General features: G+C 45.2%; 1 long non-coding RNA gene across 14 annotated transcripts; it reads left to right on the plus strand.

Annotated features, from left to right (window-relative positions):
• Positions 1 to 1699: 1699 nt before the first annotated feature.
• LOC106862835 (uncharacterized) lies at positions 1700 to 27519 on the plus strand. Of its 14 annotated transcripts, none has more exons than XR_015803969.1 (8): positions 2987 to 4332; positions 4414 to 5938; positions 9427 to 9553; positions 10945 to 11556; positions 12041 to 12139; positions 12932 to 13004; positions 16142 to 16455; positions 26109 to 27519. It is a non-coding gene; the product is annotated as an uncharacterized LOC106862835 (long non-coding RNA). The 14 variants fall into 14 exon arrangements; XR_015803976.1 differs by lacking the exons at positions 16142 to 16455; positions 26109 to 27519 and adding exons at positions 13107 to 13212; positions 13306 to 15645; XR_015803966.1 differs by lacking the exons at positions 16142 to 16455; positions 26109 to 27519 and adding an exon at positions 1700 to 1762 and having other exon boundaries at positions 4167 to 4332; positions 12932 to 15645.
• Positions 27520 to 27773: the final 254 nt, after the last annotated feature.

Consider the following 27773-nt stretch of genomic DNA (forward strand, 5'->3'; position numbering starts at 1 on the left):
TCTGAATTTTTTCCCCGTAGCAGAAAAGGTTGCACTCAAGGATGGGCTTGTTTGGACCCATAATTTGTGTCCACATTATTGTAGGGTTGAGAGGTGTCCATTCCATGTGATTTTTGGAAGCAGGAAGGCTTGTACAATAGGTGTTTTCTGTGGAAGAAAAAAGGGAATGTCTGTGCAACACAACTGGACTAAGATTTCTTTTCCAGGTGCTACAGTTTGTATTTCAGGTAAAATGGAAATTTGTGGATGACCATGGAAACTGTCACCGAAAATTAAAATGTCCCAAGGACCATCTTGTGGTCCATACTTTTCTGTAGGGATGTGATAAAATTTTTCATCTTTAATATTTAAAGACAAAACAGTCACCACATGACACCGCGTTCCCATTGAAATCTTGCCAAATGTTGGGTCTGCCTGATGTAGTCTGGAATTTTCAAGGACGATGGGGTTTGATGTTCCTCGTTTGTCATCATTGGGGCTGGGTGGAAGGCAGCTTTTGATTTGTTGTCTGAGGTCGGAGCTGAAACCAGGCTGCATTGGAAGTTTTTTGGCTGCTGTTTTTGTTTTTGTTGCCTTTGGTGTTTGTGGTAGTTGTTGTGGGGGTTTTGGGTGGGTGGTTCATTTGGGCAGTGTCTGATAAAATGTCCAAGTTCCCCACAGTAGAAACAGCGAGCATTGTCTTTGGAGACCATCACTGCAAAGGCTCCAGCGACTCCATCAGCAATGACCTTGGCAACTGCTTTGTCCACTGTGTTTTCAGTGGACATGTGGCGTGTGCAGCTTTCCACCATCTGCTTGATGGTGGGATTGGTGTCTATAGGTAAAGCTCTTAAAATGGTTTTGCATTGTTCGTTTGCATTGCTTAATGCAAGTTTTCTTAAAAGTTCGTTTTGCGCTTCTGTGCTCTCAATTTGTTTTTCAAGAGCATCCTTGAGCCTGTCTACAAATTTTATAAAAGTCTCGTCTATTCCCTGCTTGATATTGGAAAAATGCAAGCTAGGAATGGAGTCGTCAGGGGTAAGAAGAAATGAAGTTTTGGTTGCATTAGCAATGTCCTGCAGTGTTTCTTCAGGAATAGAGTTAGCTTGTTCTGAGGGTTTAGAAAATTCGTTTTCACCAGCTAGTTGCTCAACAGTAAAATTCTGTCTATTAGGATCTTTTGAATATTTATCAGAGTATTTTTAATTCTTTTTCCAATGCCTTTCCCATAACATAAATTTGGCCGGAGACAGAAGGCAAGTGGCTAAATTTCTGAGATCATGGGGAGCCATTACAAAAGCAGCAAAAAGAGCTTCTAAAAAATTTCTAAAAATATGTGCTGATCTGCCGTGTTCTTTTGCAATTTTTGCCAATTCTTTTACTTGTTTCGTGTCAGTTGATTGCCATTCTGCTCTGTTAGTGGATCCTTCTCTGCGGCCTCATTTATAAATCACAGGAAAGGCAGAGGTTTTTTGGGCTAATTGCCAATTACCATCTTGGGTTGCTTGTAACTTTGCTTTGACCCATACATCTGGTTCTTCTGAATCAGAGGCATTGGAATCACTGCCGCTGTATTCAGAGGAAGAGTGGTGTCTTCTATGGGCACGACACTTTTTAGAACTCGAGGAGGGAGGTTGGAGGAGGGGGACTTGGGGAGGATGGGGTCTGAAGGTGTAGGAGGAGGTGTGTGGGTGCGTTGCATGGTTTGGCCACAGGGTGGCGCTGGAGCAGCAGCAATCGCAGATGTGCAAGACACCTTTGCTGCTCCAACGGTGCCGCACAGGTGGGGCGTTTGAAATTCGAGATGTGACTGGAGATGGGTTGGTATGGGGCTGCTTCGCAGGGCGAGTCGTCATGAGGACGCAGGACTGGCTGCGGGGGATGTGCATGCAGTGCGACGGCGGTATCGGGGAGAAGACGGGTTTTGGGGAGAGTGGGGATGTTTGTTGGGGGCACGACTGGATTTGTGGACGGAACTGGGACAGGAGAAGGAACAGAGGTACCAGCGGGGACCGAGAAAGCGTGAGGGGGAGGTGGTAAAAGATGTTCGGGGATTGAAACGGGGACAGGGGAGATGTCGGGGGCTAGGGGTTGGGGAAAGCATGCTGGGGTAGTGTTAGGGGACGATGCGGTGGGCAAAAACATGGGGTTATGCGGGGAGGTGTTGAGACTTGTTTGTGTAACTTGGGGATTACTGGAACGAAACAAAGGAGGTACTGTATTGTATGAGGGATGGGACAGGGAGAGGTTGGGGCGGTTGCCAAGGGAACGGGGTCTGGGGCGGGGAAAATCGAGGTGGGAGAGGAGTTTGATGCTGTGTGAGGTGAGTGGGGCTGTGCTGTGGCAGTGGGTGGTGAGTGGCAGCTTGGGGGTGTGGAGAACTTGCTGTGTAAAGGGCGGAGTTTGGAAACTGGGTAGTGAAATTAGTTTCTATGGTTACATTATCAGTTTTTGCGGGGAGGGGTGGTGCTGGGGAGAGAGAGATAGCCGAGGATTCGTGGGGAGGGGGGGATACCGAGAGGGGGAAGGGACGGGGGGTTTTGAGCTGGCGGAGAGGGAAAATTCAGAAGCGCAGAGTAGGGAGAGTTTTCAAAGCTAGGGGAATTCAGGGCGGCGTGAACAAAGGAGTGGGTCGTTTGTGAGGGTGCTGGTGTGTGTAGGGGGATGGGCAGAGGGGCCGTGGCTGTGGTCCCGGTGGCTATGGGAGACGCGTTATGGGGAGGCAGGGAGGCAGCTGTGGGGGCGTGAGTTTGTGTGGGCTGGGGAATGCTCGCACTGTGTTGCGGCTTTGTTATGGGTTTGGGATCAGAAGGGTTCGTATGTTGAGTGGGGTGGGTAGGAATGTTGGTTTCCATGGAGTCAGGGCTCTTAGGGGTAGGGAGTGAGGAAGGGAAGGCAGGGATAGGATTAAGAATGGGGACTGGGCCATCAGTTGGGGCTGGGGGCGCAGCTGTAAGGGGGGGGGGGTAAAACGGGGGGATAGGGGCTATGGCAGTGGGAACGGGGGGTTTAGGAAGATCAGGGGAGGGATGGAGAGGGATTTGTGTGTTGTCCGAGGGGATAAGGGGCGAAGGGAGTGGGAGGAAGGTAGGGACAGTATTTTTTTCGAGTTTTTGTCTCGCTCTTATGATATGTTGAAAAAGAGGAATAAAAGAGGTTACAGAAAAATCAGTATTTGCTTGACATTCATAGATTTTCATGCCAAGTGTCCCAGAAAGAATCTAAAAGGATAGTTTGGTTATTAAATTTGGAAAAGTGAGTAGAAATCCATTTTATAAATCTTTTTAGGACAGTCTTAGAACAAGAGCGTTTTGCAAAAGAGAAATTGTCAGAGGATAAAGTTTGTTTTATTATATTATAAAGATCCCTTTAGTTATTGGAAAGAATAATTTTAGAAAAAGGGTTTCCCATAGTGAACCCCATGCCAAATGAGCAGAAAAAAGAGAAAACAAACAAACAAAAAAACTAAAAAAACCCCAAAACAATACCCCAGGGGAAGAAAAGCTAATTATACTTACAAAGCTTATCTTTTATGGGTTGTTAGTACTGCTCACTCCGTGCTGGCCAACTTCAGCCCGAGGGGGGAATTGTCTCAGGGTTGTTGAAGTTAATTCGGTGGAGTTAAGTCTTTCAAACAGAGACTTAATTGCCAAATTTTTTGTGACACTCTAAGATGAATACAATCAATTTTTGATGCCATTTTCAGAAAGCGGGCAGAGTCCACCTCTGTCTGGGCGCCACTTCTCGCTAGTGGGCTTTTGGGGTCCCTTTGGGATCCCTGAGACTGCTTCTGCAGTCCTCAGTGACGGAACACGTTCCCGAGCCTTGCCCAGATAGAATTTTAGCTCACTGCGAGCTCTCAGACCAGGAGGGTGAAGAGATCAAAACATGAAGAGAGGCTCAAATCCATAGTTTATTCTATGAAGGCATCCAATCTAACATGTTCCATGGTTATTGTTTTACAGGGGTTTTTATATCTTTTTGAGGGTTTCACATTTTGCACCAATTACCAAAGGAATTCTACCTTTTGACCAATCCCCAAGGGATTTTACATTCAAAGCTAGCCTATGGACACTAAAAGAAAATGAACCACTAATATTGGAAATAGATAAGCGGGTCTACCAAGGGGGGGAAGCTGGATTCCTTTTTTTAATTCGTCATTTAACAAGCCATTTATTATCTTTAAGCTATGGTTTTCCAAGGGGCCCGTTCTGGGGACACAGAGAAACCTCCTTCTTTTTCTGCTCCCTCCACACATAGGGAAAATAATCTGGGGGAAATCTGACCCTGAATGGCCAAAACGGGGGCCAGAATTAAGAGCCAGTGCTGAGCTTCACCTTCTTCTTGTTGCACGTAAGCTCCATCCAACTCCTCACTGCACTCTATATTTCCCTTCTTTGTGGCATTTACCATTGTGTTCTCTGCAACTTGTAGAGGTGACTGCAAATGTTTCCACAGAGGGCTGGAAGAGAAATAAGTAGCAGCACAAGCAGCTGCTATCATTGAACTTGCTCCTTCTGACTGCTAATGGGAATTCGAAAGGAAAGAGAGTGGCAGCCATGTTCCTGTTGTAGCCTGTAACTTTGTGCACACAAGCATAGTACTTGTGCGGCTTTGTTGATTGCCTTTTGGAATGCACTGCACGTTCATTCCCTGGAGGCAAGTATTTGTGAGCTACTCGACAAAGCAGTGTGCCAGCAGCTAAGTGCTTGAGCACACTGCTTCTGCTGAAGCACGATTCGGTCATGCACGTTTCTTCTCAGCGCTCCCTGCAACATTCTGCCTCTCTTGCAGTGGGAATCGACGAGGAAAGCTTTCCATCTACGCCCTGCACAGAGAACTGTGCCAGGACAAGAACTTTTAAGCCGGAGTTTGCCTCCGATGCAAGGAAGCTTCTATTTAGCACCACATTCCAGGGGCAGTTCTCTTTCCTTGACAGCGTCCTCAGAATTCGGCAGTAGCTACATGCTCCTTTTCAGCTGGAAGTACCAGTGCTCACATTACAGCCTCACAAGGACCACAGATCTGGAGAGACGTGTCACACACAAAAATGTGCCAGGACAAAACATGTTCTTCATTCCCTCTTCTTGTCGGCCAGCTTGTGCTGCTGTGAGGAAATCCTTCCTTGAAAGAAGAGCAAGTACGTCTCTCCTGGTACATTTCGCAGAGCGAGAGCTAGCTAGTTAGTTTGGATTCTGAGACAGAGAATGATTGCACATAGAGATGAGGAAAAACCACACACAGAAATGCAGCAAAGCTGAACCTCATTGCTGGACCTCTGTTCTGTCCTGACCACAGAAGGCGAAGAAAGAAGCCGCAGAGCACCAGGCTTGTGACTACACTGTACCAAAGAGTAAAAGATCAGCCAAAAAACTCCTTCACCATCACATTCACCTCTCAATACTCTTGCTGCTTCAAAAAGTAAGGCACAGCCTTTGCATCCTATCAAAAACCTGGAGAAATGCACTTCCTTACACCTTCAGTGTGGAGGAGTACATGCAGCTTGAGCTAACCCATAAGGACACGTCAAAACAGAGAGCTTCTTCAAGTACCCCCTCTGTCAGCAGCCCTGAAACTCAGCGGCACACTGACTCTATGTACCTTTCATTTTTCACCCTCGCCACTCCATTGCCGACTTCTAGAACTGGCTACTGCAGAAAAAGGGACCAGCCTGGACTCAGATACGGAAAGTGTGTGGAAGTGATTGAGCTGTGGCTATCAGGTTTCACAGAGAAGAGGCTAGGGCAGCAAATGATTTCTGTCCTGGCACATGTCTCGGTCTGCAATGCACCTGGAAGCGTTTTGTTGTAACAATGGACTCCCACTTTTAAAGAGTATGTTGATGCTCTATACGTAGTTGTGAAGGAAAGTGCGAATCAGTGGTGTGTTTTGTCTTGTTTACAGACTACAAAATGACTATGAAACCCAGCACTGGCTTTTTGTTTAGGACTTTCTCGTGGTAAGCAGCTGTTTGATGTTTTGAAGGGTGATGGGATCTGCGAGAATGAGAAGGGAGGAGGGTACCTAGAGCTTGAGAGCAAGTGCATATATCCAAGGAGGTGGATGCAGTTCATTGCCTGCGAGTTACATGCTGGGCAGCTGATCACATAGAACACGCTCTGAAAGGAATAGGCTATGCTGCATTTATAGTATTTTTGCAGCTCACAAACTGTTCAGCCAAAAAACCGATTCCACTTCCTTCTCTTCTACATTCAGGAGCACATTGTCAGTCTCAAAGAGCCAGGATCCACAGCAGAGCTCTTCCCTGCACTGGCCCACATGAATGGGGATGGGCCAAGAAAGCGCTTAGCATTTTCCTGGGCACTGTCAGCGCTCTGGAAAATAACCACACGATGGCACTCCCGACTCAGAAAAGAAGGAAACGCACTCAGCCAGGTTGAAACCTGAGTGCAGAGCCAAATTGTAAACGTCCCTGCTACCAAATCTACCATGCAAGCACAAAAAGATTTCCCCGATCTTCCCCTTCTACACGTATACTCTCCTTTACACCACACTCATAGGGAGCCACTGACTGCTTTGCCTTAACAAAGCTTTTCGTGCACCTAGAGCCTGCTAACAAACTTGAAATCGTCTGGTAAAAATAAAAAAGTGCCTGCTATGAAAGATCTTTCTGCATATAGTTTCAAGTGCACCCATTAAGCTAAGAGCAGACTCCCTGCTATGGGCTCTTTTCTGTCTCAGATCTAAGTATTGTCCTAAGTTTTCACCTTCGCAGAGTCAAGATCCAAATGGAACGGCACCAGGAACTGCTCGCACATTAAAGCTCTATTTTTTGCCTTCTGGAAAGTACAGAGAGGCAGTGTGCTATGAGCCACTTAATTTGTGGTTTGTCTGGAGTCTCTTCTGTCTTCACTCAGAGCCAGGATTTAAAAATACATAAAGGAAATGGATTTTCTCATGTTCAGGCTTGGTTGTTTATTAAATCTTATCAAAAGTACAGAACGTTCAGCAACACTTCTAGCCACCAGCAAGAAGCAAGCAAAATGGAGATGAATCCAACTAGCTACAAGGTCTCTTAAAGCTAAATAGTCCATATTTATATTATACTTTATTTATTTATTATTATTTATATTATATTATTTATAATATATTATTTACACTTTTAACCCAATAACTAAATTCCCATGACCCTCAGTGCAGCACTAAGTGTCCAACCAGAAACTACTACTTGAAACCATGAAGAAGAAGGAAGATGAGCACTGAAGGAGACACCACCCAAATTCCTCCATCTTGTCCCATAACTATTACTATATTATAAACCCCTCAGATTTAAAACCCTTCACCATGTGAAAGCACACACTTCTTTTTAACTACACACCTGTGATTTTAACTTCATTACTCAAATTTGGAAGCCTTCTCCAAGGCCTCGGGTCAAAAGTAGTGTTGTCCAGGGGGTCAGTGCCAGAAAGCACAGATAAGCTCAAAAAACCCAGGTTTCTGGGATGCAACAAGAAAGTCAAATGAATGTGTCTTTACAAAAAGACCATGTAATTCTGCTAGTAGAATGGCTAGGAACTTATAGTTACTGAAGTAACAGAAGAAATCCTTTGTTCTAGAAACTGTTATTTATCAACAGAGGGTATTGCTCAGCAAAGGCTGTATTAAATTCCTGAAACCAGAGCAAGAAAAGAGAAACTTAATAGAATTAAGAAGAGTTTATTTTTCTTTCTTTTAGATAGCAGAAGGAGGGTGCATATTAGAGTGGGGCATTGAGTAGGTGATTCGGGAAGTCTCTACCTCCCACTTATTTCAGCCAATGGGGAAAGGAAGAGGGTGATGCAGAGGGGAATTTAGGGTAGCTCTTTTCCATGGGGAAAAAACCTCACCCCTAGTTTCCTGATGTCAGTTTGGAGGAGATGCTTGGAGCTCCAAAGGCAACCAAGGTTCTAAGTGGTCACAGCTTGGGTCTGTGAGAAATCCTGCCCTGTTAAGAATTTTAGCAGGCAGAAGCCCATTGCCAGCCACAGGTCCCTGAAAACAATCAGTGATCCATTCCCAAAGCAAACAAAACTCATACCCCAGTTTTCTGGTGTCAGTTTGGAAGAAGTATTTGGCACTCGAAAGGCAGACAGGGTTCTAAGTGATGGAAGCCTGGGCCAGGGAGAAATCCTGTGCTGTTCAGAATTTCAGCAGGCAGAAGCCCAGTCCTGGCTAGAGGATCCTGGAAAAGAACAGTGGCTTGTTTCCATGGGATGTCAATTTGGAGGAAGCGTTTGGCACTCCCAGAGTAGTAAGAGTTCTAGGTAATGGCACTTGGGTCTGGGAGAAATCCTGCATCAGCTGGAATTTTGGCAGGCAGAAGCCCACTCCTGGCCACAGGCCCCTGGACACAAAGCAGGACCCTGTTACATGGAAAATAAAACTCATCCCCCCAGTTTCCTGATGACAGTTTGCAGGAGCCATTTGGGACTCCAAAAGCAGCCACGGTTCTAAGTGGTGGCAGCATGCGTCTGAGAGAAATACTGTGCCGTTCAGAATTTTAGCAAGCAGAAGCACATTCTCAGCTACAGGCACCTGGACAAAAAAAAAAAAAGTGGCCATTTCACATTGGAAACAAAACTCAGTTCCCAAGTTTCCTGATGTCAGTTTGGAGATGGCGTTTGGGACTCCAAGGGCAGGCAGGGTTCTAATTGGTGGCATATTTGGTCAGGGAGAAATCCTATGCTGTTCAAAATTTTAGTAGGCAGAAGTCCACTCCCAGCCCTAGAGCCCTGGATACAAATGGTGGTGCTTTTCCAAAGGAAACAAAACTCATTCCCTCAGTTTCCTGTTGTCAGTTTGGAGGAGGTGTTTGGCACTTCAAAGACAGCCAGGGCTCTAGGTGGTGGCATCTTGGGTCTGGGAGAAATCTTTTGTCATTCAGAATTTTAGCAGGCAGAAGCTCACTCCTGGCTACAGGCTCCTGGTCACAAAGGCTGGCCCTTTTCCCTGTAAAACAAAACTACTCCTGGCCCCAGTGTCCTGGACACAAAGAGTGGCCCTATTCCATGGGAATAAAACTCACACCACCAGTTTCCTGATGTCACTTTGGAGGAGACTTTTGGTTCTCCAAAGGTTGCCAAGGTTCTAGGAGGTGACATCTTAACTCTGAGAGAAATCATGCTCTATTCAGAATTTTAGCAGGCAGAAGCCCACTCCCACTCCATCTAGTCACCTCCGTGCCTGTGACCCCTAAGCTGCCAGCCCCTTGGTGCGATTTTCTGCAGTGTTTCCAAGCATGCGGACATGGGTTGTGGCCTAAGTGGTGCTGTGGGTGGGATGGGCAGTGGCGTGGACACCTCTCTCTGCCGAGATCCTGCTGCAGCCGCCTTCTTGAGTGACCCCCCCATCCTGTGACATCACATCATGTCCCACCGCCTCCCCGTGCTCCACCCCTGCTGCCTCCTCTCTCTTCCCCCTGCCCACCTCCCTCTCCCCTTCGGCCAGGGGAAATGGAGGAAAGCACAAATACTTCGAAGAAGAAAGGACAGCAAGCAGAACTTCCTGAGTCATCGCCCTGCCTGCAGCCTGGAGCAGCCAGTAGGAGGAGGCAGCTGATCTCTTTGCCAGAAAGGTGAGAGGTATGGAGGGGGGAATGGGAGGTCAAAGTTTGCCAGGCAGTGCTTCCCAGGGAGAATTCCAGCTCCCCGCTTTCAGCTGTTGCTGAGTGCTGCATGGTCTGAGCCAGCTGGGAGCGGTCCCCGGCAGCTGCTGCTGCTCAAAGGGCATCTCACAGCAGCCTGGTGTCCTCTGTGTGTGAAAACAGCTGTAGCGTTAGCAGCTGAGTGCAATTTTTTATTGGATTTGTAGCAAGCAATTTTGCTGTCTCAAGCTGGGACTGCTGCGTTTGGTGGGTGGGAAAGTCCTTGAAGTAGCCTAGCTGAGCAGTTGCTGAGTGTGAAAAATGAAGTTTACTTTCCTGGTAAATTTTAAAAGGTTTAATAAAAAGACAATAAGAGACAAAGACAGTAAAGGAAAGGGTTAATATGGCTGGGTGCTTGGCATTCTGCTATGAACAGGCTCTTTTGGAGACACCCCTTAAATACATCAGCCTGTTGGATATTTACAGACCCTCATGCATAATTCAAAAACATTCATTTGAGTACCCCCAGCCTGTCCCCACCCACTCCCCCTGTAAATCAATATTTTTTATTTCTCCTTGTGACTCTGTCCTGTTGCACACTCCCTGATAACAGACGATCAATAAATTCCTTCCCTGGGGTTCTGGTGTCCATCACTTCATCTAGATGGGGTAATCCAAGATGTGAAGAATTTCTGAATATCTTTTTAGCATTCTCTGAGTTAGTGACGTCGACAAAAGCTTTTTACATCACTGTCTTAGTTTAAAAGACAGGTATTTGCTAAAAAAGACAGAGACCTCTTTTTTTGAAAGGAGAGCATAACCCGCCCCCCCCCCTTCACTTTACTATGATTTTGAAAGTAAAAGGGGTCTCAGGCAGAAGATACGTGTTGGGGAAGATGAAACAGGAAAACCTTATAAATATGATTGCCTGGCAAAAGATTTTGAGAATATGGAAACTATAAGCAAGATTGAAATGAAAGCCATCTTTGAGATACCAAACCTTAGTTAGTGAACAACTAGAAAACAATAGTATGGCCAGCCAAAAGTAATCCCCTCTTGATTGAACAATTCCCTCCGCTTGCAGACAAGTCCAAGGGTCAGAGAAGACCCTACTAGCTTGGCAGAAGGGGTCCAAAGAGTAGTTTTTAGGGTTTAAAGTGCAACACAGTATGGTAATGTAATAATTCTTACGGGCTGTATGTAAATGCTATAGGATTTGTACCTTATATTCGATGGGTTAGTGAAAATTAGAAAACGATTTATTGTATTGTAACGAGAACCTAGCTCTCTTACCTCTTACTCTTACCTTACCTCTTACTCTCTTAACTCTTTACTCTTACTCTCTCAGCCTTCTTCTTACTCCTGTTCTCTTGCTCTTACAGGCCTGCTCCAAGCTGCGGCTGGCAGCTCCAAGCAGGGCCCTTTCACCCATGCCCTTTGCAATAAACTGCAAGTACCAAGACCTGGCTTTAGAGGTCTCTCTGTCAGTCCTGACCGTCCTGCCCACTGTCGCTCCTACAGATAAGGGGATAGGAATAACAGTTCTTTACTGATATATATATATATGTAACAATGGAAACAAAACACAACAATAACTGCGAGATCAACAGCAACAGAGCAGAAAACCCAGTAAACAGTTCTCCCAGTTGTGGACACCTTTCCTCTGTGGTGCAGTTTCTGCTCTGGCACTGCCTGCCTGCTCTCGGTGAGCAGGGAGCAGATGCGGTGATCCCACGTGGCTGGAGGGGCGCTGCGGTGAATGGCGTCTGTGTCCCAGATGGGAAGAGTGAAGGGGAGACGCTGCTCAAGGATCTGCATGCTCCAAAAGGATGTCTGAGGTTGGCAGGAGATTCAGGAGAGAGAGAGTGTCCAAGCAAGGAGGTTGCGGGATCCCACAGCCAAGGAAGACAGTTCCACCTCGTCAGGATGGCAGAGTGGAGTTTCTAGCGACCGTTCTCCAAGCCAGACAAGCAAGAGAGCGCCTGAGCCTGAGAGTAGGTCCCTACCCCACCTCTTCTTTTCCGGTGTTCCCCCTCTCCTCCCCCCTGCGAGAGAAACTGTTACCTTAGCTACCTGAGCTTTTGGGTGTAGCCCCAAATACTTAGCATAACAATAAGGAAAATTCTGCAGAAAGAAAAGGGAAAAATTCAACCCCCAACAATCACTGTGCTATAGTCCAAGAAAAATAACACACCGCTATTTCCAAGTTTTGTTAATACCATTACTAAAAGAAACTGTATTCATACAGCAACGTTTTCCAACACTATACATATAGCATGCATTTTAATATTTGCAAAAAGCCAATAATATACTATGTACTTGTAACACTGAGAATTCCAAGCCTAGTGTCTCTGTGATTCTTGATACAATGTTTGTTTAAATAGTTACCATCAAATTGAGACAGTATCAAGTCGATTCGTTGGAGTCACAGAATGGTGAGGAACAATGGCTTAACCTCCCTTTTCTCCTCCCTTTCAGGCAGAAAAAACCATCAAACTTGCCCCATATTTTCCAAGAGCTTTGGCGTTGCAACAGCTGAAGACAATAAGGGCCCCCTTGGTCCTGCCTGTGGCGTGGGTGAGTCACAGGTTCCTCTTTTCCTCTCTGCTGGGATAAACTTTGTAGGGAATGCCATTTCCAGCAGCCTAGTTGGGTGGAAAAGGGAAGAATGGAAGAGGAAATGGGGTGCCAAAGCCATGTCCCATCAGGCTGTGTTTTCCTTTGAGGACAGAGAGTCTCTGGGCTGAGGTGAGATTCCTGGGTGTGCATGGATGAGCTATCCTGGGAACAGGGAGCTCGGAATTGCATCCACTCCTGGAAACATTGCCTTAGGACTGCTCCGTTGTGTCTGTGACAAGCGGGATTTGTGCTGGAGAGAGAGGTGCTATTGGGAAGAAAGGATGGAGTAAGTTCCCTCTGGGGATGTAGGGCTAGGGACTGAGTTACAGGGAAGAGAAGTATTTATAAACTGTATCCATATTTCCCTGAAACCAGTGAAACCGGAGCTGGAGCAGTGATAGGGATGCTTGGGTTTGGAGGATGAGCCATTGGAGTTAGGAATCAAATTTGGGTGTGTTCGCTACAAAATCATGCAGATCTGGATGTCCTGGGGTGATACTCTCTCAGCAAAGCTTCTTTGTTATTCCCTGTCAGATTTCCCTCAGCGCTGGGTAGGAAAGGTGAAGGTTTGCATCAGGAATTCTGCAAGCAGAGCAGATTGTATGACTGTGGGCTGTTTCTCATATGTACATCAGCAAGCCAAAATCAAGAGTGAAGGTTGGCTTGGTTTTAAGAACTTCAAGTGACTTTAAAACAAAATAAATCTACTTTTTTTGTTTGTTTTTGTTTTGCCTTTTTTTTTAATCCTAGATGTTGGAACTGCCTCTCTGGATGTGTGCTGAGACCTCTCGCTGCTGCTGTGGACTGTGCGGCCTTAATTGTTGTAGGTTACTGTTCTTCTCGCTGGGGAATTGGGAATAAATATCAAGTAGTACGCAGAGCTTTTTTCTGTAACCTTTCCCTTTTTGCTGCCTTCCAATGGTAGATCTTTTCTTCCTGCCTTGGTGTTTACAGCAATTCTGCGATGTCATTTCACTGACCTCAATTCCTTGCAGCTCCTGGGGCAGAGAGAAGTGTCTGCTGTGGCCGAGGTGGGAAAATGATACTATGTGTCCCACTGCCTTAATATGTAGAACTTCTCTTTCTGTCTTAGAGGGTAGACTGAATTGATCCTTTTTCCACAGAGAGCAGGAAGCTGAACTGACCTGAATTCCTGAATCCAACTTTAGGTAGTTGAGTTTTCTTAAAGAAAATAAACCCCAGGCTTTTTTTTTTGTCTTTTGCCTTTTTTTTTGTCCGTGCTTCATTGGTATTACTTCTCAATTGAGCCACGCCTTTCAGGAGTGATGGTGAGCACCTTCTAGAAGCAGTGTTCACTTAATTTTGCACTCTGTCCTGAGACCTTCGGGCCCAAGTTTCTCCGTTGCTGAATTCATGGCAGGTCCAGGCTGATGGTATCCTGTGTGTCTGGTGTTCACTGAGTTGTTTGTGGGGTTCATTTCCTCTGCATGCAGGCTTGGATTTTTGAGGCAGACAGTGCTCCTTGAAGCTCAAGGCTCATTTAGACCTTGTGCATGATTTGATGAAGGCTGGGTGAGGACTTGGTCTTGGTGGTGTACTAGGGCATGGAATGTGGGAGGTTCCTGCACTATTATCCCCATGGAAGTTGGAATGACCAAGGACATGGGTGTGACAGTCATTCTTGGGTATGCGCTCGTTCCCAGCCATCTGTATATATGCACAGAGCATGCTGCTTTATTTGTTGGTATTATTGACTATGCGTCATTTGGTTTTTGAGTCCAAATAACGTTATGGGTGGGTTAGTTTGCATTTGAGGTAAAATTAGTTGAAATAGTCTTTTTAAATAGTCTTTTGATACATATGATTGAGATTTTGGGTAGGACCAGCTCGGCTGGTGTAGTTTCGGGTGTTCATTTATGGGACAGCTTTTGTTAAATGCAGGTTTTAATTTTTGAAAGTTGTGTTTTTGTTTTTGTTGTTGTTGTTTTTTTTTTTTTTTTTTTTTTTTTTTTTAAATTCAGTGCTTTGAAGGTGTTTTTATAATAATTCCTTGTATTGTTTTATTTTGTTTGTAGTTGGTGTATGATAAGGCTATGGTCTACTACTTAAATGTTATGCTTTTTAGTTTAAATGTTGATAAGTTTTGATTTAATTCTGTTTTGGTGGTTTTGTTAGTTTTATTTTTGGGGATAGGTGCATTTAATATGGTGGGCTTTTATGGGTAATATTTTATTTAATTCAGGTAGTTATATTTTTAAATTTTCTAGTAGCTTAGACTGGTTTTGTTCATGCATTTAATTAGCTATTCTTTATTTTTAAAATTATTTTTATAGAGTATTGGTTATGATTTGTGAATTAATATAAAGGTAGAGCTTTGAGGTTTTTTAGTAATGCTTAGGATCAGTTGTAGGGTTTTGAGTTTACTGTATCGGTTTGATTTTTTGTTTTGTTTTGTTTTGTTTGGGTTTTTTTGTGCTGTTTTTTCATTAGTAGGTATTTTAAATGTGTATTTGAGTTTTTTAGGGTTCTGAAATATTTGTTTGAAGGAGGTTTATGTTTAGAACAAATGCCTTTTTTAGGCCAGTCACAGTGGGATTTTTTAGATTTATTTATAGTTAGGTTTATTTTCGTTTTTAGTAGGGTTGAATGTGGGGCTTGGTTATGTTAGCAATAGAAATGGGCTTCGTTTTTATATGTCGTGACAAGATTAGTGTGTACTGTGTACTAGTGTCGACTAAGGTTTTATACTTTTGTGGTTCTGATGTGTAGAGTTAATGAATTTATATAGTTTAAACTATAGTTTAGAATAGAAATGAATTTTAAAAAATATAAAACTATACAATAAATATATAAATATACAAATGTAAATATAAATCTATATTAAGTATAAACACAACAATCAAAACATGTCTAAATATGGTATATTATGTAAATAATATTATATGTATTACTATAACATATTATGTATGATATATAATATATGTAAATATAGAATAATACGTAAATGTAGATTCTAAATATAAACATAGAAATACAAATACAAAATATATTTAAATATAGTTTAGAGTAAAGGGTTTTCTTGGTTTCTATTTGGTTTGAGGCAGGCTTTTTAGTTTTGGTTGGTCAGGGATTATTTGGGGGCATTTATTTTAGAGAACTTTTTGTAAGGGATGGGGCTTGTTCCTTTTTTCCTCCCTTCACAGCCCTGGGATGGGTTCGGTGGCAGTGCTGCCGCCTTGTGGACGTATTTCAGTACTGCAACCATCTTCCGCGCAAGGGGGAAATAGGGGGGAAGGATGGCAGCGGCGAGGTGGACTCTGCAGCTGCCGCGCATGGAGTGAGCGTCAAGCGGGGAGGTGTCTGTTAATAGCGGGGAGCGGTAAAGGAGAGTTCTGAGTGCAAAGGGACGCATTGGCTGAGAAGGATGACGACAGCGGGGGCAGTCTGGTGGGGCCGGTTTCAGCCAGTGGCAGGGGGACAGGCACAGTGTGCCACTGGCTGGGTGCAACAGACGGGTGGGCGGGAGGGCAAGTGAGGTCGGAACAGGGCTTCCCATCCCCCGCGTGTGTTGCTTTCAAGATGGCGACAACAGCAGGACTCCAGCCGAGAGTAGGCGTGGCCACCGCCCAGCTCTGGTGCCCCTGACCCTGCTGGAAATGGTGGTGGAAAATCGTGCTGAGAGCGTGGGATCAGTTGGCGTCAGCCAGTGTCGGGGCCGGGTTCAGGCAGCCGACTTCGATGGATACTATTGTGAGGGGTGGGGGGCCTTAAAGATACCACAATAAAAATGGAGGCTACACTGGAAGTGGCTGTAGTCACAAGAAAGATGGTGGCAAGGACAGGCAGAAGTCACCTGACGCCACTCCCAAGATAGTGATTTGTCTGACCTTCCAAATATGGTGGCAAAAGGGCGGGAAACAAAGGACTCTGCTTCCTTGAGTTCGCTGCCTGTGCGTGATTTTGACGCTGACGTGGCGCGATTTTCTCTGGTCTTCCCAGGTGTGGGAACACGATCTGTGGCCTCAGTCGCTCCTCGGGCGGGCAGGAGCACGGACGCCTCTCTCTGCGGAGGTCCTGCTGCAGCCACCTTCTTGAGAGTAGCCCGTGCCTGTCCCATCCTGCCACCTCCCCGCGATTCTCCCTGGGACACCTCCTCCTTACCCCCTCTCCCCTTCGGCTCGGGGAAATGGAGGACAGCACAAATGCATCAAGGAAGAAATAATAGATGGCTGAGCTGCCTGAGCCATAACTGCCTGCAGCCGGGAGCAGTCATCAGGAGGAGGCAGCTGCTCTCTTTGCCAGCAAGGTGAAAGGTGCGGAGCTGGGGGAGGGGAGGCATGGTTTACTTCACTGTCTTCTGCTGCAATGCTGCTGCAGGAGGAAAGAGCATGAGGTGCAAAGCCCTGAGCAGAGTGGTGGGAAATGGGAGGTGAGGAAGGGTGAGGCTAAGGATGGTTATAAACTGGGCTGGCTGTAAGTGCAGGAACAGACATTTTTCATCCAGGCTGCCAAAATGAAGACCTGTAAAAAATAGCTCTATATTGTGTTTAACGTGTTTTTATTCCATATTTATGTCATCATAAAAACCAAGGAAATAGTAAATGCGGCTGTTTCCCACTATTGCAATGTGAATATTTTTTATAGGCTGGTGTATTAATGTTCTTTTTTTCAATTACAAGCTTTGCTTTTCCCTTCCTGCTGCACTGGGTGTCCCAAGGAGGGCTGGGTTCCTCAGCGGGGATCTTAGGAGCTGATGTTAATTCTGGTTTCTCTGAAGGTTCATGAAAGTGTTCTGCCAAAATGACTATTTTCTCCACTGAAAAGCTTCCATCTATGACCACCAATGCATGTGTGTGCTTTGATCGTGTATCAAATGATAGATGTACAAACACAATGATAGATGCAGGGAAAAAAGGATAGACAGAGTGCACACGAGAGTTTGATGTGTCTTATGTGAGGCAAGAGGAAGGTGCAGGTCTGCAGAGTCTTTTACTTCTAGAGCCTTTATCTATAGGCACAGCTGCTGGACGTTTGCAATGAAGACTGCAAGATTGTGAGTGGAAAAAGTGACAGCAGGTCTAGCTGCTAAAGAACGTACAGAGCCACAGTGCATTGTGATCAACATAAATGGTGCTAAGAGAAGGGAGTATTTTAGAAATATCTTCTGTCCTGACATTTCCCTCTGTGTGATCTCTAGCAGCCTGTACTCAGACACACAGAAAGTGTTTGAATGTGATTGAGCTGCAGATAGCATATTTCGCAAGAAAAAGGCTAGGGCAGCAAAATGCTTTCTGTCCTGACACATGTCTCAGTCTGAACTGCAGCTGGAATCACTTTGCTGTAACGATGGACTCTACAACCTTGGGAAAATGTGCTGATATATATAGTTGAGAAGGAAAGTGCCAATCACTAGTGTGTTTTGTCTAGTTTACAAACTGCAAAAGGACTATGAAATCCAGCACTGTCTTTTTGTTGTAGGACGTTTTTCTTGTAATCGGCTGCAGGATGTTTTGAAGGGGTTTGGGATCTGTGAGATGGAAAGGGTAGGGTGGTACATAGAGCTTGAGAGAAAGTGCGTATCTCCAGGGAGATGGATGCAGTTCGGTGCGTGCGAGTTACATGCTGAGCAGCTAATCACACAGAAAACTGTCAGCGTTCATCAAGAAAACCACACGGTGGCGCTGTCGACTTAGAAGGAAGTGCATGCAGCCCAGCTTGAAACCCCCGAGTGCAGAGCCAAATTGCAAGTGTCCCTGTTCTCAAATCTGCAGTGCCAGCACAAAAAGGTTTCCCTTTCTTCCCCTTCTAGCTGTATACTCTTCTTTGCACCACACTCAAAAGGAAACACAAACTCCTCTGCCTTAACAAATCTCTTCATCTTAGAGTCCGCTAACAAACTTGAAAACTTCTGACAAAAACTGAGCTCACTAAAGCGCCAGCAGAGAATGATCTTGCTGCCTACAATTGCAACTGCACCCATCAAACTATGAGCACACACCCTGCTATGGGCACTTTCCTTCTTAGGTACTGTCCTAAGCTTTCAGTTTCACAGAGTCCAGACAGAATGGCAGCAGGGACTGCTCACACAATAAAGGACAAAAGGTTCATCAGATTGGCATCTGCATTCCCACTGAAAATTCAACAGCTCTAAACCAGAGAACTGCCTATTGGGTAAAGCCTTTAAATTCACTAAAACCTCCCAAAGTGCACATCCAAACTTGCTTTCTTGGCCAAAGAGAGGAACTACAAGCCCATCTCAAAAGAACTGGCATTCCCTCCCCCAAAATACAAAACATCCAGGAGCTGATCCAACTCCAGTATTGAATGTATCCAACAAATACACCTACACAAAAGGGGCCAGGACTGAAATATCTTGCTGGACTATTCCTCCCCACGGTAGCTTTAACATCTGCTCCAACCACACTAGCACTTTATCTTTTGCTTTCCAAGGAAAGGCATAAAAAGCCACTTGGCCTTGCCTTGCCTTGAGTACTATTCCTAGTTTTTCCTAGCCTACCCTTGCTTTGCTTGCCTTGCCTATGTCTGCCTTGCCTGGCCCTACCTACAACTTCCTTGTTTTGCTTTGCCTTGCCTACTACTCTTTGCCTTGCCCTCCATAAGGCAATGTAAACCCCATGTAGGCAGTTGTAGGCAAGTCAAGGGAGCAGTTGGCAAGGCCAGAGTGGTGAGGGGAAAGGAATTGGAGTGGTAGGAGAGAGAAGGCCCAGAAGTTCTAGGTAATGCTGGGGATAGGAAGGTAAGCCCAGTGATAGGTAGCCAGGCAGAAACAGGAAAGGCTAGGCAAGGCCCTGGAGGAAATAAGTAGGCAGGTCAAGGGTGGGGCATGGGCACACGTGAGAATGCAAGGCTAGAGAGGGTCAGAAGGTCAAGGGAAGGGAACTGTTGGGTGGCCAAGGCAAGGCAACACAGGTGAGAGGTACATTCAAAGATGTTGGTACTTGAAAGCAGCCAGGGCAGAATGCTCTATCCAGCCTTGATCTCATGTGGGCGTACCTAAAACACTTGGGCTACCTGCTTTCCTTCATATGCAAAAGAACTGTCATTTTGGGCCTGGAGCCCAAGGGTGAAATGCAAATTGCCTGTCCAAACTTCAAGACATGCACAGATTGGTGCCAGACAAAAGGTGCCCAGGCAGATAAGTCTGGCAGCATGCGTCCTTCCCTGGGCTTTCCCTCATGTGTTCCTGAAACACGAGAGATACATGAGAACTTTGAGAGTCATAGGAGGAGCAGACAGGGAGAAAGGCCAGGAAATGTCACTAAAAAGGGGTCTTGAATTCCAGGTGAGGGAGGGAGGAACAAAGTAATGCAAGACAAGAGAGGGGCTTGTTATAAATGAGAGACAAAAGTCTCGATATTCAGCAAAATTTAGATTGCTTTATTTGATATAGAAAGAGCAAGAAGCATGCTAGGGAATGCTCCACTCCACACTCCACCGAACCTTGGTTTGCAGCCTCTTCTTGTACTGTGGTTTCTCATTGTAATCCATAATTTTTGGTTTTTTGTTGTCATAAGCAGTGGTGGTTGAATAAACATCCTTACACAAATTCACAAAGCCTCTGGGCGATAATCAGTCACAGATAGCCATCTGGTCCTTGTAGATAACCACCAGAGAAGTTCTGTAAGTCTGGTCCTTGAGATAAGCAGTATTGATCAGACAAAGGCAGGAAGGACTATTGGGAAGTCTAATTTTGCAAGCTGGCAGCCGATACAACTTATTTGGAAAACATAACATAACATAATATAATGTAGCATAATACAACATAATATAACATAAGAAGGTGATTTTCAACAGAATGATTTTATCATATAATTTCCTGTATCTAGTGTCCATGCTTCACTTCAGAGCTTAGTATTCTGGTTTATACAAACCCCAATGCTTTTGTGATTAACACGAATCTTTTATCAATAATCACAGATTCAAGGGCAAGGCAAGGCAAGTAGTGGCTTTGTAAGGCAAGGCAATGCAAGTGCTCAAAGGAGAAGTAAAGGTAAGGCTGGACCTGGACAAACGGATAAGGAAGTCAGGTGAGGGATGAGTGAGCAAGTCAATACAAGGCAGTGGAAAAAAGCCTGTGTGTGTTGTGAAGGGTTGTGTGCCGAGGTGCATGAGGTATGTGTATGTGTGTGTGCAGGAGGGGAGTGTGTGTGGGCCTTGTGTGCGGAGTGTGGTGCCAGTGGGAGCACCCGACCACCAAGAATATGTGGGAGAGGAAGGAATAAGATGAATATGTCTTTTCAAACAGACCATGTTGAGAGGAATGTTGAATTTGTCTTTACAAATGAGTTGTGGATCAGCCTGTAGATAAGGCTAGCACTGAGAGATAAAAGAAACAATGGGATGGATTCCACTGATTGATGAATGGAAAGAGATATTTGCCTTTACAAACAAACTGTAGGGCTGCTGAGAAATGAAATTGGATATCGAAAGATGAAAGAAGCAACGGGGGGAAAACTATGAATTCTATAAGAATTAAAAATTAAAAGGCAGGGTTATACATTAAAGGGGAATTTCAGGTATCAGGCGTTCCGGGAAGTCTGTGCCTCTCAAGTACCTAAGCCAATGGGGAAAGAGAGAGGGAAATGCGGCCGGGAAAATAGGATAAAAAGGAGGCTGTGTCCTCCGAAAATTTGAGAGATCCCAGGGGAATGTCCCATGGCCTCTCCCTTTATTCGAATAAAGCAAAAAGGACTCCTCTGTCTCCTTTTTGGACATAAACCTCTGGTGTTTGTGGATTAATTTTCCTGACAATTTGGGGGCTCGTCCGGGATCTTTCCACCGTCCGGGGTGGCGGACGGCGAGCGGAGCTGAAGGCGCGCCTCACCCAGTTTCGGTGATCAGCTCCCCTTGGTGCCGGCCGGCACCGGGCGATTGATTGGGTTCCCGAGACTGTCCAGGAGACAGACGAGTGGCGGACCAGGGGGGTCCGTGAAGAGTCCGCAGGGAAGGACCACTGAAAATCTCACCGGTGAGTAAAATGGGATCTTCGGGGAGCAAACCTGGGAGGGCACCCATGGAGGGTAGCACAGGTAAACCTGAGAGGGCACCCATGGAGGGTAGCACAGGTAAAACGGGGCACCCAGAGAGGGTTGGAAAGGTGAAGCCGCGAAGGGGCCCCGGCAAATGGGATGACGATCCCATAATACCCCCGGAGAGTCCCTTGGGGTGAATGCTGAGGTCTTGGGAGAGATTGTATATTCACCCAGAAGTAACTATGGAAATTATGGTAAAATATTGTTATTTTGTGTGGCCAGAGTATAAGCTGGCAAGGGGACTTATGTGGCCACCTTATGGAACAGATAAAATTCATTTGTGTAGAATTTTGTGGAGGTATCTAGAGGAGAATTGGAAAGGATGGACTGAAAGGGAATGTGGATTAATATGGGTCAGACAAGAAACAAGAGAAATTTATGTGTTAAGAAAAAAAGGAGAAGAGGAAAAAGAGGAGGAAGAGGAAAGTGGTGAGGATTGGGATGTTTTTCAGCACCTTCCCCCGTCTTGTCCTCCAGTGTTGCTAGCTGACCCAGAGCCAGCTGCAGGTCGTCTGTATCCTCAACTTTCAGAGCAAGGGGATCAGGGAAATGTTATTCCTACAGCCTCACCTGAGAAGGATAATGGTGTAGGGGGAGGGGAGCAGCATGTTGTATCACCCCCCAGAACTAGAAGAGGAACTCAGTTTAGGGCATCAGAAGCCCCCCAAGAGACAGGGGTACACCAGATGCCACTCTGTCAAGTTCCTTTGGGGGGTCAAGGGGGAGGATTTGGGTTTGTAATTGTACCACTCACTACCCAGGATATAAGAGGGTTGAAAAAAGAATTACCCCCATATTTGGATGATCCCATAGGGGTGGGGGAAAAGATAGAGGAATATTTGGGAAATGCGGATTATACATGGAAGGATTGGGATTTTCTTTTGGGAATTTTGTTTGAGTCATCAGAGAAACGAATGATTTTGCTGAAAGCTCGGCAGCTGTGGGAGGATGAACATCCACAAGCAGCAGGGGGGGCTGGACCCAATGCACCTACGGTGGGTGATGCCATCCCCCAGGCAGACCCCCAGTGGGACCCAAATAACCAGGCCAGTCTGGCTCACCGTGATTGCCGTGCTTATTTGATTAGGGCAATCAAGTCAGTGGCTCCCAGAACGAACAACAGAGCTAAGGCTCTGTCGTTGGAACAGGAGAAACAGGAAAGCCCTCATTGGTTGGAGAGGATTAGGGATGCCTTGAGGAAGCACGGGGGGATGGATCCTGAAGGGCCAGCCTTCAACACATTGCTTAAAGTACAATTTGTTACTAAAGCCTGGCCTGATATACGGAAGGGGTACAAAAAGATAAAAAGTGGCAAAATAAGCCTCTAAAGGAATTGGTTAGAAAACCGCAGCAGATATGTGTAAGAAGGGATGAGGAAAAGGCAGAAGCTAAAGCAAAGATGATGGCAGAGTTTTTGCAGCCCCAGAGGAATAAACCGCAGGGTCCAAGGGGTCCCCAGGGACAGAGGGGACGGGGTCGGCCACAAGGAAGTGGCAGAGGGATTCCCTCCTCGGCAGGGGACAGCCGACCCAAACAGCGGCTGGGGAAGAACCAGTGTGCTGTCTGCAGGGCAGAAGGGCATTGGAAAAACGAGTGTCCGCAAAAACAACTGGACCCTCAGGAGGAGGAAGTCCAGAGAATAATAGAAATGGATTGTTAGGGGTGTCAGGGGCTCCTATTATACCAAAGACCCACCACTCAAGAGCCCTTAATAACTTTTAAGGTGGGTCCGGATCGAGAGGAGGTGTGTTTTTTGGTAGACACGGGGGCGTCTCGGTCCACCTTAAATTTTATACCTAAGGGGGGGAAATTGTCAAAAAGATCCTTGGTTATTCAAGGAGTAAGCGGGAAGGATGAGCGAGTGCATTTTATTCAACCGCTGTTAATAGATGTGGGGGACAGATTTGAACTGCATGAATTCTTGTTTGTTCCTAATTGTGATTGTAATTTACTGGGAAGAGATTTGATGGCTAGAATGGGAATGCAAATTAGTATTGTACGAAGTGACACGGAGTCCGAAACTGTGATATCTTTGTGTAAAATGTCTGAAAAGGCTTATGCTAAAATAAATCCAGAAGTATGGGCAGCTCCAGGGAAATATGGGAAACTGGACATAGAGCCTCTCCAAATTACTTTGAAGCAACCAGGACAAGTGGTGTCTAAAAAGCAATACCCTCTTTCAAGGGAGGGAAAGAAGGGGTTACAACCTGTTATTGAGTCCCTGCTAAAAGCAGGTCTTTTAAACCCATGTATGTCTCCCTATAACACCCCTATCCTGCCGGTTAAGAAACCGGATGGAACCTACAGAATGGTGCAGGATTTAAGAGTAATAAATGAGATTGTCAAACCAAGGCATCCCACAGTTCCAGATCCATACACAATCCTAAATCAAATCCCTTCTTCACATCAGTATTATTCTGTACTGGATTTGAAGGATGCTTTCTGGGGGTGTCCAATCACAGAAGATAGTAAACAGTATTTTGCTTTTGAGTGGGAACAGGAGGAAGGAGGGAAAATGATGAAACAACAATTGACATGGACAGTACTCCCTCAAGGATATACAGAGTCACCAGTTCTGTTTGGGCAAGCTTTGCAGAAAATATTAAGAGAGTTTACTCCACCCTTAGGAGTCAAGTTGTTGCAGTATGTAGATGATTTGCTCTTATCAGGGGAACAGGAAAAGGTGGTTGAAGAGGCTACTGTAAAGCTGCTTAATTTTCTTGCAAAAAAGGGACTTAGAGTATCCAAAAAGAAAGCACAGTTGGTAGAAAAGAAGGTCAAATATTTGGGACACATTCTGTCCGAAGGGTTACGGTGTATTGATCCAGAAAGGATACAAGGGATTTTACAGGTACCATTACCCCAGACTAAAAAGGAGTTACGGCAGTTTTTAGGGTTGGTGGGGTACTGTAGAGCATGGATCGAGGATTTTTCTGTGGTGGCCAGACCTTTATATAACTTTTTAACTCAAAACAGTCCTAATGTTGTGGTATGGACACCAGAAGGAGAAAAAAGCTTTAAGAAATTAAAAGACAAATTGGTTAAGGCCCCAGTCTTGGCTCTTCCAGACGCAGAAAAAGAATTTCAGCTATATGTGGATGTCAAACAGGGTCATGCTAAAGGAATTTTGGTGCAAGAGCATAGGGGAACACGGAGGCCTGTTGCCTGTTTTTCTAAGTTGTTAGACCCGGTGCCAGAGGCTGGCCCCATTGTCTGCAGTACTTTGCAGCCACAGCTCTGATGGTGGCTGAGGCCCGAAAGCTGACAAGGGGAGGGTATCTCATTGTTAAAGTCCCACATCAGATTAAAGCTTTGTTAACTGAGAGAGCCTCTAAGTGGATGACGAGTGCTCGATTGTTACAGTATGGATCTTGTTTAATGGAACAGGAGGATTTAGAATTTAAAGGTGGGGAAATTTTTAATCCAGCCTCTTATTTAAATGGCCCTGGAGAAAAGGGGGGCCAGAAAGAAATCCATGATTGTATCCAGGTTATAGACCTCCAGACACGGGCTAGGGAAGATCTACGGGATATTCCCTGGCCTGAGGGAGAGAATGTGTTCATTGATGGGTCCTCCAAGGTGGTAGAAGGGAAACGATTTACAGGATACTCTATCGTGAATGGGAAGCAATTAAGGGAAGGGGGGAGGTTACCACACACCTGATCAGCTCAGACAGCAGAGCTGTACGCGCTTGTGAGAGCCTGTGAATTATACCAGGACAAGACAGTAAATATATTTACTGATTCTAAATATGCATATGGGGTAATACATGCATTTAGAAAACTATGGGAAGAAAGAGGTTTATTAAGCTGCAAAGGAAAGACATTAGCTCACGAGAACTTAATCTCTCGCCTATTGGAGGCAGTGAATTTACCAAAAAAGGTGGCGATAATCCACATTAAGGGGCATCAGGCAGGATGGTCGGAGGAGGCAATAGGAAACCAACTGGCTGATGAAGAAGCTCTCAAAGCTGCATTGTTGCCAGAAGTCTCTAAGATCCTGCCTTTGCTCCCAGTAACTGCACCGCTGCCAGAGAAACTCTCTTTTCCACCAGAGGAACTTGAGATAATTAAAAAAAGTGGGGCAGAGAAAAGAGAAAATAATTGGTTTACAAGGGATGGTAAGCAGTGGATACCAAAAGCTCTAGCCTTACAATTGTTAAAAGAACTTAATGAAGGGAGTCATTGGGGCTCCCGAGGACTGGCAGAAGCCTTCCTCAAAATGAACACTGCTGTTGGTCTCTTTAGCCTGGCAAAGCGAGCCACTGAAGGCTGTTTGACTTGTGCTAAAACCAACAACAAAGTTACAAAGAAACTGGCCAGGGGAGGGAGGCGTTGGGCAGTACGTCCCTTCCAGAGATGCCGGGTGGATTTTACTGAAATGCCTCGAGTGGCAAGATTTAAATATCTTCTGGTAATAGTATGTCAATTAACCGGGTGGCCAGAAGCATTTCCAACTGTGTCAGCAACTACAGGATCAGTTGTTAAAATATTTTTGGAATAAAAAAAATTCCAAGATAAGAGATGGTGGAAGTGATAGATTCAGATAGGGAAACTCATTTTACAGGAAAAATTCTTCAAGGAGTTATGACTGCTTTAGGAATACGGTGGAACCTCCATACCCCCTGGCACCCACAAAGTTCGGGCCAGGTTGAGAGGATGAATGGAGAAATAAAGAAACATCTCCTGAAGCTGGTAATAGAAACTAAGATGCCGTAGGTACGGCTCCTGCCCCCGGCTTTAGCAAGGATAAGAGCCAGACCCAGGGAAGATATTAAATTATCTCCCTTTGAATTGATCTTTGGAATTCCTTACCCTTGTAATTCTCAGCCGAGTGGGGGGATAAAGATAAGTGATGTGTATTTAAAACAATATATGGCTCGGATACTGTCTCTTGTGAAATCTCTTCGACAGGAAGCTCAGCTGGCACAGACCCTGCCTTTGGACTTTGCTGTTCACAACATCCAACCGGGAGACTGGGTCCTAGTTAAGGAGTGGGAAGAAGCACCACTGGTAGCGAAGTGGCGTGGACCTTTCCAGGTGTTACTAACCACAGGAACAACCATCAAGACAGCTGAACACGGCTGGACCCATCACACTCGGATCAAGGTCTCTGCAGCCCCAGAGATTTGGACATCTCAGCTGGAGGAGAAGGACGGGAAGCCGCGACTGACACTCCGCAGGAGTGGACTGGAGCAGCAGCCAGTGCGTCGACATCGGGGGAAGCCTCGTGTGCCCACCCACAGAGTGCCTGCTGAAATAGTTTGTGTGGGCATCCCTCCTCTCAGATCTCCAGTCACTGGGGACCAACCCTTGCTGTCATTGTTTTCTTTATGTTAAGCTGTTTCTGTGCCTTCACTCGCCACAAGTGGTGTGAAAAACAACGTGAAAGTAAAAATTAAGTTAGGAAATTAGATTACACAATCAGAATGTTTCTCTTAATAATGTTACCTTTATATTATCAGTTACGTTGGAGCCAAAAATGGGAAAATAATTGTTTTGACCTTAGGAGAAAAAGTAGCAAAAACCTTTATGGGAATGGGACATGTTTTCTTGGCTACCTGGTGGACTATAGGTTAAACAATTACTTTTTTTCCTCTTATGTGCTGTAGCAACTCTAATCTTTTTACCATGCACGATCCCTTGCTTAGTACAACTTATTCAACATGTGATCAAAGGGATGCAGGTAATAGCCACGCCTACTGATCCAGAAATGGTTACAAAAGGACAAAAATTGATGTCGCTCCAAATAATTACAAAACCAAAAAAAAAAAAAAAAAAAAGACTCAGGAACAAAAAATTAAGTAAATGATAGCTAAAGTTTGTAAAGACAATTATTAAAAATAAAAGAGGAGGGATTGAGAGGAATGTTGAATTTGTCTTTACAAATGAGTTGTGGATCAGCCTGTAGATAAGGCTAGCACTGAGAGATAAAAGAAACAATGGGATGGATTCCACTGATTGATGAATGGAAAGAGATATTTGCCTTTACAAACAAACTGTAGGGCTGCTGAGAAATGAAATTGGATATCGAAAGATGAAAGAAGCAACGGGGGGAAAACTATGAATTCTATAAGAATTAAAAATTAAAAGGCAGGGTTATACATTAAAGGGGAATTTCAGGTATCAGGCGTTCCGGGAAGTCTGTGCCTCTCAAGTACCTAAGCCAATGGGGAAAGAGAGAGGGAAATGCGGCCGGGAAAATAGGATAAAAAGGAGGCTGTGTCCTCCGAAAATTTGAGAGATCCCAGGGGAATGTCCCATGGCCTCTCCCTTTATTCGAATAAAGCAAAAAGGACTCCTCTGTCTCCTTTTTGGACATAAACCTCTGGTGTTTGTGGATTAATTTTCCTGACAATGTGAATCTGCTTGTAGAGTGTGTTGGTTTGAAAGTAAAACCAGTGCGAGACTCCAAGTCAGTAATACAATTTAATAGGAGAAAAGAGAAAAAATAAAATACATGCAATAATATAAAAGAAACAACCACCAACACAGTCAGAAATACAACCTGACACCCTGTCAGTCAGGGTGTTGGTAGCAGTCCGTATAAATGGTGGCTGCAGTCCTCCTGGATGACGG

This window comes from Sturnus vulgaris, chromosome 5, assembly GCF_052056855.1.
Source record: "Sturnus vulgaris isolate bStuVul1 chromosome 5, bStuVul1.hap1, whole genome shotgun sequence".
Taxonomy (NCBI): domain Eukaryota; kingdom Metazoa; phylum Chordata; class Aves; order Passeriformes; family Sturnidae; genus Sturnus; species Sturnus vulgaris.